Source organism: Pocillopora damicornis, chromosome 1 (genome assembly GCF_964200805.1).
Source record: "Pocillopora damicornis chromosome 1, jaPocDami1.2, whole genome shotgun sequence".
Classification (NCBI taxonomy): Eukaryota; Metazoa; Cnidaria; class Anthozoa; order Scleractinia; family Pocilloporidae; genus Pocillopora; species Pocillopora damicornis.
This window is the reverse complement of record NC_142670.1, coordinates 16,475,455-16,487,732: the sequence shown is the minus strand read 5'-3', so window position 1 is coordinate 16,487,732 and position 12,278 is coordinate 16,475,455.

Below are 12,278 nucleotides of genomic sequence, written 5' to 3'. Positions count from 1 at the left end.
ACTATCCTTTGAATTAAGGGATGAAAAAACAAAACAAAACTAGAAAAAAAAAAGAAATAGAAAAAAAGAAAAACAATCAGCCCAGTGACACCTGTTATTTGATTAAAACACGAGAGCCTAGTTTGAATGAGCAGTCAAAGCACTTGAACTGAGCGCAACAACTGAATGTGAGGTTTAGAAATGTGTCATGCACCTTTAAGTTATCTCCAGGCGTCTATGAATCAGTATTAGAGTATGCCATAAATTTACAAACTTGATTAATCCGAACAAATTGTTTGAGAGGCCAGGAGGGGGTACTAATCCCATCAACCAATCCCTCCTAAATCCAGATCCAATATTCGAGCGTCTCTGAATCATCTTACCTCAAGCTCAGTAGCAACAAAGTACCACTGGTAAAGACCTTAATCTATGGCTCACTGACTCCAACGAATTTGTAAAGTTTTTATAGAGATATCCGGGACTCTCTAACCGTAATTTAATTTAACTACTGCTGGCTATATTTCAAATAAAATGGAAACAAATGGCTTGGATAAAATCCAATGCAAATCCAGAACCGAAAGGCACAAAACCTGTCTGAAAGGAAAGAATACATAGTCGAGCGCGACAAAGGATCGTGGTTTGCCCAACTTTCAATGATTTGCGGAGCTAGAACATGTTTAATTTTTCCCTTGGTTTTAGCCTTACCCTACCATCGAAACGTACTGGAAGTATATTCGACTGACCAGTGAGATAATATAGCACAAAGAGATGATTTTAAGTGCCGCTCTCACTAAGAACGGTCCTCTCGACTTCCCGTTAGAAAAAAGTTTTCTTTTATTTTTTTCCCATGAAAAGGGTTTAGGACGCATGTTTCAAGAATACTCTAGTTGTTCTCCAATTCTCTCTTTTTGCGTCGCCACAAGTCAAAAATGATTTTTGACCAGACCACCCCTGTGAACGGCGATCGAAAGTGTAAAATGTCAAAGATTTTGTCCAGCGCGCAGCGACCACAACAATGTAGCTCTGGGAACTCTATCTTGCTACAAGTTACAAGATGTATTCATTTAGTTCACAGACAAAATATGGAAACTTCAGCTGAAATATTTTACATACCAGCGTGATCAGAGGAGACCCTTCTCTTCGACCTTAATTCGCATATTAAAAATTCACTACTTTGTACGAAAGAATTCTCAAAATACAGGCGTTAATCGGGCTTGAAAAACATATCAGTGCATTGTTTATACACCAATGAGGTCACGGATTGCCTTAAATCCGCGGGTAGATCTATAGCTTCCATCCACCAACTTCTTAAAAACAACGCAAATCCATGTGTTTGCTCAATTGCGCTCGTGTCAAAGATCATTTGTATGATTCTGAAAATTGACCAATATCTCCTTTTAACCGATCAAACTTCGTTCGTTTATCTTCTACATTGAAGATTTTAGGTTAATAGCAACTGAATGGAGAATAGATGCCGAGTTGTCCTAAAACGTTGCGGAAACGTGATCGGTCGTAACGCCTGCAAATTGGACACGAAAATAATTCTGATGCCTCTTTGAAAAGAAACAATAGCTTGAACAGTAGATATCGCAAGATCTTTGGCCATGTTACAAAAGAATACTTAATGCACTAGAAGTGCACACATCGAGTTCTGAATGCAACTGAATAGTCTGTTTAACAAATGCAGACGTACAGTAATTTTAATCTTTACCAAATTATGTCATCGCAAAAAAAGTTCTAGGACCTGAGAGCATCTGAGTGACGGACCGTTAGATTTTTGATTAAGGGTACGAGGGGGAGCTGGGGGGTTGGGTAACAAGCCCCAAAAAAATCGATCACAGCCTTAAAGGAAGAAAAAACATCGTACAATTAGCAAAAATCCCCTTCCTCCTCAAAAATCTAATGGTCTGTCCCTAAGGTACCTTTTACATTATTCCAAAATGAGTTTCGTTCTGGAAAGAAATGGATTTCATACCGCGTTTACATTCAAGACAATCTAGCCTGTTAAAAAAAATATTTGTGTCCTTTTCTGTCTTTTTCTATGCTTTTTCTATGTTGACAGAAATATCGGAAGTCAAGTATATTCGTTACACAAGGTCACACAACTCGGGTGATATTCACGGTGAAAACTCGCATATTTGAGCGGTCGGTACAGCGCCACCGTCACTCCGCCGATGAATTGTTAATACGTTTGTATTTTTAAGCGTAGCGCTGGTGGGTATTAGTGTAAATTTATTCCGATTTCTTCGAGAAGTTGACATCCTCCAGGTGTAGCGTGAGATTTTTAAGGTGAACGCACGAGAAGATAACACCGTCCAAAGTAATGAACCTAGGAGCATGCTCTTACAGAAGATTTTAAATCTAGCGTCTCAAAAGTGCCATTTCCTGCATTTTTCATTTCAACACTGAGTGATAAAGAAAACAATAGGTCGCTTAGGGCAAAGAGTCAACTTTCGGCGGATGGGATTGATAATTTTCTCTTCTAAATGCTGTTTCATGGCATCAACAAGCATAAAGAAGCTTCAAAGTGCCCAATTCAGGCGTCAACCATAAGTTGTATACGTAAATTTCATATACAGTGAAGTCCGCTCTTCGTGCAGTGAACCAAGATTAACCGGTCCGCTTCTAGCATGTCTAGAGAGACTGCGACTTAAATCTCCAGAAACCTTATTGGCATATACTACTGCGAGATGTGGCAGTGCATTGAAGTTCCCCTGCTCTGAACTCACTATAGCAAATAATCCCTGACAGCTGTTGCTTTACAAACTCACAAATTGTTCTAACTCGACATATATACAGTACTACAAGCTTCTGAACTTACGGTATTTTTCAGGAATGTTAAAACAGCTAAAACTGAGTAAATCGAATAGCGCGTTCAACCACTTTCTTTCTTTTTTTTCCTACGAAATTTACTATTCAAACCAAAGAGGAAGAATTGAACACTTGCTTTATGATAGAAATAATATTGATAATAATAAAAAAGACACAAAAATGAGAAAGCAAAGGAAGCCCAGGCATTGAAAAGTTTCTCTTAATCAGCCTCGTTTCCATGTTCTTGAGGGTCTCCAAATGGCCTTGAGCCATTTTTTTTTTACAAAAATAGATTTCAATCCGAAAATATCTCTTTCATGATTAAAACCCCTGACCAAGTTTATATGCAAAATTTGAGCCAAATCATTGAGCCCGTCTGTCCGCAGCTTTTCGATCTGGCTTCTTTTTTATAGACTATCGCTTTTGATAAGGCCCAACCAACACTTGAAAGAGGAAATTTTATGAAATCGCTCGGTTCAGGAAAAATCGTTCGCTACATACATCACAGGGAACTTGTGATTGAAATTTGCGAATTCAATTAAAAAAAGGGCAAAATTATGAAAATCGTCTAAGCTATTTCAAATGCTCTTTGCATAAAATATAATAATTGTTTGTGTTCTCCCCTTATTTTACAACGGTAAAGAAAAGCCCATTAAGAAACTCAAATATCATGTTGTTTCCCATGCCGACATTGGCCGAACGTTACTACAACAATAAAGGAAAAAAAAGGATTTTAGTCTTTTTTTTTTCCTTTTTGCCGCAAATATTCTATTAGCAGCCTCGGAACGGATCTGGTTTGTAAATTTTTCGATGTTTGAACTTGGCAGCTCAATTTAAAGAAAATTAAGAGCTAATGTCAACGTGCATCAGACAAACAGCGGCAAGTCACCCAAAATTTGCTTTCACTCCTACTTTCATGTTTGGTAGCCCAATATGTCCTAATGATTGTGGTGTAGTCTTTTTTTGTGAAAATATATTTTAGTTTTCGAGAAATAATTTTTTTAGTTTGACCGCTCAAATATGCAAATTTTTACCGTGACTATTACCTGAGTTGTGTGACCTCATGTAACGAATTTACTTGACCTTCAGTATTTCTGTCAACATAAACTTCTGTTTTATCAACTAAACTTAATTCCTTGTCATTACTGAAGCTGGCAAAGAAATATTTAGGCTTTGGCATCATCGGAGGATGATGTATTTATCGCTTGTTCTTCGAAACTCTCCATGTACAGGTTAGCAATAACAGCGGAAACTGGACTCCCCATGGTAGCGCCGTTTTTTGTTCGTAAATCGATCTGTTATACTGGAAGAAAAAGTGTGAAAAAATGCTTTTTAACCACATAATGCCAAAAAACTTGCTAGTATAATCGGGAAGGGCCTACCCTAAGGTACCTTTAAATAATTCCAAAATAAGTTTCGTTCCGAAGGAAATGAATTTCATACCGCGGTTACATTCAAGATAATTTAGCCTGTTAAAAACAAGTATTTATGTCCTTTTCTCTCTTTTTCTATGCTTCCCTCGCTCCAAGAGGATTCATACAGATAGGACTCTGGTATCATGTGACAACCAGGATGAACTCGTTCTTCACCAAAACTCATTCTGATATCATGTAAAAGGTCCCCTAAAAGATTTTATCCCCGGAGCATCACGCTTTGCTTTCCTGTCAGAATACTATAAATTTCAATAGCGTTGAAGCAACAACCCGCTTTTAACTGCTTCGCAGGCACTGAAACAACAATTAGTGACCTCAAAAAGCACATATTCTAATATTTTCTATGCAACATAAACAAAAATCTTTATACAGGGTAAATATTCATTTGTGTCGGTATCAATTATGCGTGACTAGCCTATGATATAAATGGGGAAGGGGAAAACACAACGCAAAATGAAGGCTCCTGGCAAACAGCAATACCCAGGCATATTATAATAATCGAAACAGCTAATAAAATCATAAATAAACAAAGTAAGAGTGTTATGTTAGATTTGTTTACAAGTTGTAGAGATTTATGCCATTAAACGGTGGCGATAGGTAAGCACACCATGTATATTTCATAGTCGCTAGCAAGTAAATTTTGCCGGACTTTGAGTTCGTGTCAAGATAGAACAGCACAAATACACAAGGAAATTTTTACAGTTACTTTATAACCATCCTTTTGTCTGTTGTAATCTGGAATCTCAGTAGATTCTGTTATATCGGTCATTTTTAAACTGTCTTTGTTTTGATGCTACTTTTCGACAAAGAAAAAGTATGTCGGACAAAAGTATTCACCAAAAACTAAATATTTCTTTGCCAGCTTCAGTAGTGACAGGGGGTTAAGGTTAGATGATAAAACAAAGGATTATGTCAACAGAAATACCGGAGGTCGAGCATATTTGTTACACGAGGTCACACAAATCGGGTAATATTCACGGTGAAAATTTGCATATTTCAGCGGTCGAACGAGGAAAGTCTTTTCTCGAAAACTAAAATATATTCCCAAAAAAGCTGCACCACAATTATTAGGACTTACTGGGCTACAAAATATTAAGGTAGGAGTGAAAACGAATTTTGGGTAACTTGCCAAAATGTCTCAAATTTGTTCCATGGATACTGACATCCCCTCTTAGTTGGATTGAAAGAAAATGCTGACACACTTGGGCGTTTTTGATTCTTTGTGATGACTTTTTGCAAATAAATTTTATCCGAGACCATGTTAAGTACTCAATTAAATGACGCTCATTTTATTCTACTTGCTTCCTTCGACTCACGAGAGGAAATAACAGTTTAATCGATTTATTGCTATGCAGCGTGTGGTTGTGTTTTTAAAAACGGCGTGCGCACATATCTTTTTTTTTTCTTGAAGGCACCCGCGAGTATATGTAAGAACAGTCTATTAGTTACAAGGGGTGCTATTTTCTGGAATACAATTACATTCAAACATTCGCATAGAGCAAAAATGAACGATGGACTAGAGATTTGAAACTGAGCAAGATTCATGAACTAAGAGACTTTCATTTCAAAGCGACATCCACCTGAACCTTTGATTTAAGTAATGACGATTTTATATATATCTAATGGCTACAGTATTAAAAATTCAGTATTCAGTATTTCAGTAACTTGTAAATTATTGCAAACCTAGTACTCAGATACAAGACCACATAAGCATCAGCTTAAAGTATTATCGTGCTGAAATAAAGTGGATGCATGTATATGAAAATTAATTAATTAATTTTGGCATTTGGGATTTACACGGAAGGCATTGAATTTGGGTTAAATTAGTTTGATAATATCACTAGATACTACTCAGTTATAAGGTCAGGTGACACGTTTAGACTATACCAGAGAAAAATATTTATGGATTATGAAACGAGGCTTTGTTGCAAAGACGACTGTTGATGATCAACTGTCGGAAGCTGAAACGAGCTCCTTCGCGTGCGGTTAATATAAAGCCCGGTTACTAAGACAAGGGAAAAAGAAATAGCAATTTTTTTCTCTCTTTCTTTCAAAGCATTTTCGTGGGAGCATGGGCTAAGGCACTGAGATAAATCAAGCTAATAAATAACTCTTAAATTATTAAGTGACAAATTATGAGGTTAAAAATTAATTAAGTCTTTCAATTCCTACAAGGAAAAAGGTATCTATGTTAAAAATGAAATTCTTATAAATTAAATAAACTAATTGGACACTCTAGCGAGTAGATCATGATTAAGAAATGTTACGTGAACCGGAAACAAAATGGTACCCACACCTTTCCCTGTTCGTTTGTTTTTGTTTGCTTGTTTGCACAGAGGGATACCAAAGGTTTTACTTGCTTTGGCTTTTTGTTTTGTTTTGTTTTGTTGTTGTTTTTTTTTGAGAAGAGAAGTAACAACTGTTTTTCGAGCACTCTTGTTCCTTGAACTTTGTTGTTTTATACCATGCAATTGAATATACAATAACTTAATTTGATAGGCAGTTGAACAACAACCAGCTGAGGAATTTACCATCAGGCATTTTCAGTAGTAATACCTCTCTAGAGTGGCCGCATGGCATTCGAAACATGCATTAGTTCAGGAAAATTTGTTCGCGAAATAGATTATCAAAGAAACATTTGTAAGGAAATTTGCCAACGGAATTATTCTGGGATAGAATTTCGCTCTTTGAACCTTTTCCTCTTCCTTAAATAGCCTCATTAACAAGTCAAGAATATTCTATGTGGTTCAGTACTCAGGTTTATGTTTCAATTTTTCTCTAAATATTCTCTTTTGGACGAAGAGATAAAAAATTAAAAAAAAAAAAAAAAAAGGAAAAATGTGACATCCCCATATACAGATTATTTTGTAATAATTGTGGGTTTATTTTAGGCCTTTCTATCAGAGCATGAGAACAGAAGTAATAACTTTTTTTAGGGCAGCACTCTTATTCTCTGAACGTTTTTGTTGTATACCATGTGATTAAAAATACATTCATTTATTTGTGATAGGCAGTTGAACGACAACAAGTTAAAGAATTTACCATCAAGCATTTTCAGTAACAATACCCGGCTGTACCGGCTGTAAGTTTGGAGTCTTTTCGAATATTGGTGTAAGAGCAACGCATGGAATCCGACCTTCAAAGCAGCCGTTTGAATGCGTGGGTGATATCGCATATTTGGTTTCTATCCTAATAAAGCTGCATTAACACATTTTCATTTGAAACAAGCATCAGTTTAGGAAAATTCGTGCGCTAAATAGATCGTTAAAGAAAAATTTGTAAGGAAATATTTTAGCGATCATTCCGTGTGGTGCAGTGGTAGCGCTTGCGCTCTCTAAATAGGCTTAGTGGTGTTCGATTCCCTCTCACAACGAGAACGCCACTTTTTTATCCTTTTTCTGAAGGAGTGAACAAAATAATTAAATAATTAAGTATATCTAATATACTTTTTTTTTATTAACTGACAGTCTATTTTCCAAACTTTATTCCTTTCACTGCCGTCACCTAACCTGTTTGTAAATGCATTATTTTGGTCAGATAAATGATTTTCTAGTCCGCGTTTTATGCCTTATTTACGCTCTCCATAATTAGTAAAGTTTATATGCTAAGATTAGTCGCATTTAGAATAACTTAGAACGCGGCTTTGTTGAACAATAGCTTTAATTAATAATTTTTTTGTGGGAAATGATGGACTAATTGTGCCATCTTTGTGTTTTCAAAACAAACTAGTTTTCTGAAGTCTGTGAATAAGAGTCTTCCTCTTTCCTCTACATTTCGTATTAATGCGAGCGGCCATCTGATTCCATTGCTCACTAAAACATGGCGAGTCAAACGTTCCAGTGAGAGTGTGAGACATCTTCAACTGTTGTGTCCGTGAGACGGTAGAGTAGCTAGTGATATTTTGAACGTTTTTTTGTCCTGACAGTTGCATACATGATATCAGTTGACGGCACGTCGTTGTTTCCAGATTTAACATTATTTTATTGCCAAAGTAAAACGGTGCATCGTCGGTTTTCATTTCCGCGGGTCGCTTTTCTGCGTAGACTTCGTAGACCTTTACTGGACATTTCTGGTCGTTCGGCACAGCAAACATTTTCGGTGCAATGGCTCTTACATTCCGTGGATGGTTTCCTGAACGAGTTTTGGTTTCTCTTTCATTGAATTCGAGGTACTCCTGCCATGTAGAAGTTTTGGCAAAGTTTTACGTCTCCCCTTGAACACATTTCCCTGTGCTCCTCGCAGCCTAGTAACCCAAAATGGATTGTATTGTTGAACCATACCGTGTTTAAAAGCGCTTCTACCGAGGAACTTCCCAAGAGATCTTTTTCAAACAGAACTTGAATATCTTCCTCACTTAAATTAAGCAGCAGAAGCATTAGGCTTGTTGCCTATGCCTTTCCGTTTTAGATTCCTTTGCTTTGACTGAAGCGCTTTCCGAGTTTGCTCGAACAGGACGTCTTTCATAAGACAAAGTCCATAGTTTATTTTTCTTCGAATGGCACTCAAAGCTAGCGAAGAATGCCTTAAGGAATTAGGTTCGTATTCTTAGTTGTCTTCTTTTTTGCGAACCGTTATAAGGAACTAAACTTGTTCAGCGCTTGAGGGGTCATTCGTTCATTTGCCTCCTCTTGCCTTTCAAAACAAGAAATTCATGGAACAGAGCAACATACTGTTTAGTCTTTTTCTTAGTGTTCTCATTTTCTGTCCGTCTATGAACTCTTCTACTGATAAATCTAGGCTCTGAAAACGGTTAGTCTGATTTGAAGCCATCTTTCTTAAAAAAACATGCGCCTAAGCTCTTAGAAATGTGCTGTTTGTCGGTCAAGAGGAGCGGCGAGCAGGCGACACGGTTTTTTTCATTAGTGAAAATAATGATAATCGTATGACCAATCAGCTGGCGTCTCTAGCGCGAAGAAACTATTTTTGTCTCGATGAATTTTGGCGCGTAAATCTCGGTATGTATATAATAATGAATAATACGCGGCTTCGCTCGGAAAGCTTCGGTTTGTGCCGGCTAACTAGCGGTTATTTATTTTAAAATTGCCGACTTGCATAGAGTGACAAACAGCGACCGAGTCGTTAGGGGGACATGGAGCCGATAATCTGTTGCTAAAGGATTGATAGGGCTTATTAACTGAGTGAAGCGATAAGGATTTATATTTCACGCGGTAAGGATTAACTTTTCAGTAATTCATGTGTTCAAACTGAGCTCCTCTGGACCTTGTGAAACACGTCGTGCTCACTGAATTCCTCGTGAAAATCCTGAGGGAAAGTGATTTGTCGTGAGTGTTTCCTTTTTTATTACAACTTTCGAATAGGACAGGAGATCTTCATTTCCGCTTATATTCTGTTGGTAACATACTTGACAAACACAAGCGACAAATTAAGCTGGGTGATAAAAGATAAGCTGACGTCTTAAGGAAACATAGGAACTTAGCGTGTTAAAAAAAAAAAAATAAATAAAAAAAATCTAGCGATTTATAGATTCAAAGCTCTACCGCGCTGGCCAGATATGAAAAATGACTACCAAGACGCTTTCCAGAATCAATTGTTTTCATATACATATCTGCACGATAGGCGTGTTATGCTACTGGCGCGCGAGCGTGTTATAACGTGCCGAGTGCGTGCGTTCCCCTGATTCCTTGAAATGCGTGGAGGGTCACAAATAATAATTCCGAGAATGATTTCTGATAGGAAACAAAACCAGGCATGGGGGAAAGAGGTTTTTTCACCGTGCTGATATCCATTATTTCGAGCGCTTAAATTAGGTTTGTTTCCATTGTGTCCTTTTTCCAAGCCTTTTGGGTGTAAAATATTTTTAAAGTCTCCGAGGGGTGGCTGGAATATTTAGGAAATGAGAAATGTGTACAACATTAAACCAGATAAATTGCTTTGTTTTTTAGAGAGAGGATTCTTGCGCTCATAAATGTAGAGAAAGTCTTATGAACAGAAAAGTGTAAGATATGTTGTAAAATGGAATATGAAAGTAGCCTCAAACAAAAATTTTGTAACAAAAACTTTCTCTGAATCTCGTTGTGAATGACTTTGCATCGGCTATTTTTTTTCAATAAATTTATCTTTGTTACCTGAACAAGCCACTTAAAACAAAAGCAAAAAAAGGAAAAAATGATAATAGTAAATGTAACATGCAGTCGAGTTATTAAGAAAAACAGAATCTACTGAGCTTCAAGCTTTTAAAAGACAAAAGGACGGTTATAAACTTACTGTAGTAGTTTATGACAGTAAACGGTGTGAAGTAGGCACACCAGGTGTATTTCATAGTCGCTAGCAAGTAAATTTTGCCGGACTTTGAGTTCGTCTCAAGATGGAACAACGCAAATACACGGGTAAATATTTACAGTAACTTTATAAATATCCCTTTGTCTTTTAAAAGCTAGAAGCTTAGTAGATTCTGTCATGTCGGTCATTGTTGAAACTGTCTTTGTTTTGATGCTACTTTTCGACATGGGAAAAGTATGTAGGACAAAAGTATTCACCAAAAATTAGATATTTCTTTGCCAGCTTCAGCAATGACAGAGGATTAAGCTTTGAGGATAAAACAAAGGACCATGTTGCCAGAAATACCGGAGGTCAAGTTAATTCATGACACGAGGTCACACAACTCGGGTAATATTCACGGTGAAAATTTGCATATTTGAGCGGTCGAACGAGAAAAGTCATTTCTCGAAAACTAAAATATATTTTCACAAAAAAACTTCACCAAAATTATCAGGACATATTGGGCTACAAAATATGAAAGTAGGAGTGAAAACGAATTTTGAGCTACTGACACCCTCTCTTAGTTGGATTGCTGGAAAATTCTGACACACTTCAGCGTTTGATTCTTTGTGATGACTTTTTGCAAATACATTTTATCAGAGGCCATGTTTAGTACTCAATTAAATGATGCTCATTTTATTGTACTTGCCTTCTTCGTCTCACGAGAGGAAAGGACAGTTGATAAACAACTGTCAGAAGCTGAAACAAGCTCCTCCGCTTGCGGATGATATAAAGCCCGGTTACTGAGCAAAGACAAAAGAAATAGCAATCTTTTCTTTCTTGCTGTGGATTCAAGGCATTTTGTAGGAGCATAGGCTTAAAGCAAAGAGATAAATCAAGCAAAAAAATGACGCTTAAACTATAAAGTGACACATTATGAGCGTAAAAATTATCTGAGTCTTTCCTTTCCTACAAGGAAAAAGGTATTCATGTTGAAAATAAAATACTTATTAATTAAATAAACTAATTTGACGCTCTCGTGAGTAGATCATAATTGGAAAATGTCACGTGAACCGGAAACAAATCGGTACCCACACCTTTCCCTTTTCGTTTGTTTTTGTTTGCTTGTTTGCACAGAGGAATGCCAAAGCTTTTACTTTCTTTGGTTTTTTTGTTTTGTTCGTCTTTTTCTTCGGAGAAGAGAGGTAACAACTTTTTTTCGAGTCCTCTCATTCTTTGAACTTTGTTATCGTATACCATACGATTGAAAATAGATTGACTTATTTTTGATAGGCTGTTGAACAACAACCAGCTGAAGAATTTACCATCAGGCATTTTCAGTAGCAATACCCATCTGGAGTGGCCGTATGGCTGCAGCCGTATTAACACTTGGACTATGAAATGTCCTTTGAAACATGCATTAGTTCAGGAAAATTTGTTCGCGAAATAGCTTATCTAAGATATATTTCTAGGGAAATTTGCTAACGGAATTATTCTGAGGTAGAATTTCGCCCTTTGAAACCTTTCCCTCTTCCTTAAATAGCCTCATTAACAAGTCAAGAATATTCTATGTGGTTCAGTATTTAGGTTGTGTTTCAATTTTCCTCTAAATATTCTTTTTTGGATGAAGGGATAAAAAATTTAAAAAGAAAAAAACGGGAAAATATGACAACCTCATATACAATTTTTTTTTTTTTTAAGAGGGTACGGTAACGAATCCTGCAATCTGATTGGTTCTTTACCCGGTCAGTATTTTCCTATCTCTGCCCACGGGCCACGGTAACGCTTTCGTGAAGTACATCCCAAATTTCGTTGCCAAGTTTTAATTTAAGTTCT